General features: G+C 30.6%; 1 non-coding gene across 1 annotated transcript; it reads left to right on the top strand.

Moving 5' to 3' along the window:
- The first annotated feature begins 2144 nt into the window (after nucleotides 1-2144).
- Nucleotides 2145-2338, top strand: LOC145267351 (U2 spliceosomal RNA). Its single transcript, XR_013864842.1, has one exon. It is a non-coding gene; the product is annotated as a U2 spliceosomal RNA (small nuclear RNA).
- The last annotated feature ends 2879 nt before the right edge of the window (nucleotides 2339-5217 follow it).

The following is a 5217-nucleotide window of genomic DNA, read 5'->3' as shown; positions in this document are numbered from 1 at the left end:
TGTGTAAAATTTTCGTATTAAACTCCTCCGTTAGTTTTTGATTTACTGACATGAAACTTAATATATAGGGTATTCGTAATCCTTACTATATATTGATACGATATCGATTATATATATAAAAGTGAACGTGTCTGTGTGTGTGTCGGTGTACAGTTTCCTACGCAATAACTGTCAATTTTCAGCCTACAGACGCAAAATTTGATACATAGGGTACTGAGATTTGGGAAGTTCAACGATTTGACCTTTGAGAACTCTACCAAACTCCTCCGCCAATTTTAGGTCCAAACACTTGAAATTTTAGACAGACATAGATCTAACTTAATAACTTTATTTGAGCCCAAAATAATAAATGTTAAGGGGTCATAATAGGGGTCAAATTTTTAAAAAAATTGACCGCTTTTTTTTTTTTTTGCTCAACATATACCTCCAAATACCCGGGCAACGCCGGGCTAAAATGCTAGTAATCTATATATCTATACAAGTGAAAATGTATCTGTGTGTGTGCGTGCATTTCCCTACCAAATAATTCTGTCAATTTTCGGTCTAGACATCAAGAGTATTGAGATTAGGGAAAATCTTTTTAATTGGTTTTCAAAAAGAAATTTGGCTATCAAGGGGTCAAATTTAACGATTTGACTTCCTCCGCCAATTTTGGGTCTAAACACTTGAAATTTTAGAAGTAGGTTACTTGGACATGGATCAAACTTTATAATTTAATTTTAGCTCAAATACTAAATGTTAAGTGGTCAAAATTGGGGTCAAAGCTCAAAAGATTTTACCTTTGCGGTGTCTAGCAAATTACTCAGCCAAGTTTGGGTCTAAACATTTGACATTTATACAAAACGGGTATTCAGACATGCGGCAAGCATTTTAATCAGTTTGGGGGCGCAAATCTGGCTAACAAAAGCTCAAAGTTGAAAGAGTTGAGCTTTGCAGATTCTACCAAATTTCTCCGCCAATTTTTGGTCTGAAGACTTGAAATTTTAGATGTAGATAACTTGGACATGGGTAAAACTTTGTATTTTGATTTGTGACCAAAATAATAAAGGTTGAGGTGTCAAAATTGTGGTCAAAGTTTATAAAAATTGACCTTTTCGGTCTCTGAAATTACTCAGGCAAATTTTGGTCTAAACATTTGAAATCTTGCATAAAGTGTATTCACACGTAGGGCAAGTTATGAAAAGTACATAGGACCCGAGCAAAGCTGGGCTGAACTGCTAGTATATATATATACACACACACTGAACTGCTCGTAGAATAATAAATAGGAAATCTACATTAATTAAAATATCATATTTAAGCGTATTTTACGACCGGGCAATACCGGGCAGCCTGCTAGTATATTAATATTTTACCTTTTCTTGCCTTCCTTTGCTTTCTTCCTTTCGCACTCATTTTTTCTCTCACTCTCTTTCCCTTTATTTCTCTCTCTCTCTCTCTTTCTCTCTCTCTCTCTCTCTCTCTATCTCTCTCTCTCTCTCTACTTATCTATCTCTACGTCTCTCTCCATTACGCGCACCCACCTACACCCCGGTTTCGTTCTCCATCATTTATTTGCGCGCGCGATTGCTCACTGTGCAATAATATTATCTACAGTCGCTCCTCTGACCTCAACCCTTTGCGCTCGTGGCATATATTGCCCTCCTCCTTCTCTCCCCTATCCTTTTCTCTCTCCTGCACATCCCTTTCTCTATCCATCTCTCTTTTTCTCTACATCTTTCTTTCTGTACCTGTAATCCATTTGCTTTCTCTCTCTCTCTCTTTTCTTCCGTTATTTTCCTAACGTGTTATCTCTCGCTCTTCTTCCCTCCCGATTTCTCTTTCTGTCTCATTCAATCGCTGCTCATGGCCCGTCGCACTGTCTACATCATTCTATCTACTTATCTGTCTATCTATCTTTATATATATATATGTGTGTGTGTGTGTATGTGTGTGTACATACATATATATATATATATATATATATATATATATATATATATATATATATATATATATATATATGTCATAATTTAGTAATTTCAATTTTATCATTTAAAAGGGTTAAATTTAAAATCTAGAATTTTTATTATATGCAAAACAAAGAATACATTTCCTTAACGCATGAGTTTCCGATGTCTATTCATCTCCTCAGAGGAAAAGTGCTGCTTCTCTTGGCCTTTTGGTCAAGATCAAAGTGTAGTATCTGTTCTTCAGATGCTGCACTTAAGATAATTTGTACCAGTCAATGGAGGGGAAACCCTCTATACTGGGACAATTATTATTTTTGGTAACCAGAGTGCCCCCTTTTTGCCTACTTTTAGGGGAGCTGGTTTTTACCTCACATTAAAAACGGCCTTGTGCCTAATTTGCTCAGTGGGGGAGCAAATAAATACCATCTCCTCAGAGGAAAAGTATTAGCAAATATGTTTATATTGAGCAATCTGGTATATTGCTCTATCTGGTATATTGAGCAATTTTCATTTAGCTGGGATTGTCTTCATAAAATATTACACCCAAAATATTTTCTAAGATCGATAATCACTGAATTTTCATACCAGTAGATATATTTCATTACATTATTCTAAAGTATATATATATATATATATATATATATATATATATATATATATATATATATATATATATATATATAACACGGAAATTACATAATTGTCGATGCAATAATGTATTTCAACCTTATGGTATTTTCAAGCATCTAAACTAGACAATTACATTTTTTATACTGAGTATCAAAAATGTAATTGTCTAGTTTAGATGCTTGAAAATACCATAAGGTTGAAATAAATTATTGCATCGACAATTATGTAATTTCCGTGTTATATTCTTATGTTATTGCTCTGTTTACCACATTGAGCTCTCATACCCGGATTTCCTCTGGAATTATTCCCTTATAACACTATATATATATATATATATATATATATATATATATAAATATATATATATATATATATTTATAACACTATATATATATATATATATATATATATATATATATATATATATATATATATATATATATTAGAGATTGTTGATTCATTCATTTTTATTATTTATTTTATTTACAGATATTGTTGATTTATTCATTTTTGTTATCGAATCTGTGGTATTTTTTCTCTGAACGTTTTGAGCGAGTTACATGCCCTTTGTTTATATTCGAGTCGCCCCGCCCCCCATTGGGACGTATTTTTTGTTATTAATATTAATTTTATATTAAGTAAACATTTGAATATTTTATTTAAATATCTACTAAATACGCGCATAAAATTTTAAAAAATTAATGTGTATAAATATATACATATATATTGTTTTTAAAATGTAATTATCCACTGACACGTGTTTCGTCGTCTACGACTCATCAGAATGGCTGAATCTGATGAGTCGTAGACAACGAAACACGTATCAGTGGATAATTATATTTTAAAAACAATATGTATGCCGCTCCCCATTTGGGGGTACTAAATTAGTTAAAGGGAAAATTATTCCCAACTTGTATTAAGGTAAAAATGCACTTTCGTAAATTATTGAATTGAATTCATTCAAAACGTATATATATATATATATATATATATATATATATATATATATATATATATATATATATATATATATATATATATATATATATATAATGATTTAATGATTTGGAATTCATTCCATTTGCGCTTTTTTCCAAGGAACTCTGCCTTTTGGATCATTTGGGACCATTTGGAATTTACCCATTGGATTGGAAATTTTATATTCGACCGTTTTGGATTTTACCATTCTTGGATTTTTTACCCTTCACCGGACTATCCATCTATGTGAAATCTTTTTATCATTTTTCTTTTACCTCCTATTCCCCTTACCTCACCCTTTTTTTTAACCAAGTAAGATCTGTGACTTACTTGTAGTTTCATTAAATACTTTTATATGCAAAATCCGATCCTGCATTTTGCTAATTCCTGCCCTCTGATGAGAAGGAGAGTATTTCTTCGAAACTCCGCGGATTAAGGACTATCCACTTATCTTGTGCTTCCTTTTTTTTTAATTAAATATGTTTTTAACTCTTTTTCAAGATGTCTTTTAACATGTTTTATTAATCATCTGTTCATATATATATATATATATATATATATACATATATATATATATATATATATATATATATATATATAAACTCAAAATGGCGTAATGGAAACATTGTAAACTCATATATGTAAACTCAAAATGGCGTAATAGAAACATAGTAAAGGTATATGCAGCTTCTCTTCCAATTTTCGGATTTTTAATCATGTCAAATCACATTTTATATTCTTTTGGCGGATTGTTGCTATTTCTTTTGGTCAGTTAAAGGTATAATAGATTCACTGATTGGTATAGTAATTAAATGATTGATTTTCCGCTACGAAACAGATACTCTCAAGAATTGTATAAGTCAACTGAATTAAAGGAATAAATTATAAGATGATCAACATCATGAATTTTGGAATATAGTTTTTTGTCATTTATCATATATATATATATATATATATATATATATATAAGTGAAAGTATCTCTGTGTGTGTCTGTCTTTGTACATTTCTCTACGCAATAACTCTGTCAATTTTAAGTCTACAGACTAGAAATTTGATATACAGGGTATTGAGATTTGAGAAAATCTTTGTAATTCGTTTTCGGCAAGAAATTTGGCTGTTAAGGGGTCATAGTTCAACGATTTTACCTTTGAGAAATCTACTAAACTCTTCCGACAATTTTGTGTATAAACACTTGAAATTTTAGATATAGGTGCTTTGGACATGGATCTAATTTAATAACTTGATTTAAACCCAAAACATTACATTTTAAGGGGTCATAATTGGGGTCAAAGTTTTAAAAATTGACCACTTTCTTTCTCTTTTTTTTTTTGCTCAACATACACTTCCAAACACCGGGGCTGAAATGCTAGTATATATATATATATATATATATATATATATATATATATATATATATATATATATATATATATATATATATATATATATTCCACGTATTCTGCCAAGTTCAAACCATGTGATGTCTTCAAAAAAAAAAAGGAATAAGAATAGCAATGGACCGAAGCTTATGAACCTGCCACGATACAAAAAGAAGCCATGTGTTTATCTCTGATCGTGTTTTTTTTTTATTATTGTTCGTTGACTTGATGCGTGTATAACACTTTCGACAGTGTTGATATATTAACAGACAGTTTA

This window comes from Euprymna scolopes, chromosome 42 (genome assembly GCF_053919585.1).
Source record: "Euprymna scolopes isolate OS-2025 chromosome 42, ASM5391958v1, whole genome shotgun sequence".
In the NCBI taxonomy this organism is placed as follows: Eukaryota; Metazoa; Mollusca; class Cephalopoda; order Sepiida; family Sepiolidae; genus Euprymna; species Euprymna scolopes.
The sequence above is the reverse complement of the archived record's forward strand: the minus strand, read 5'-3'. Positions and strand labels throughout refer to the sequence as shown.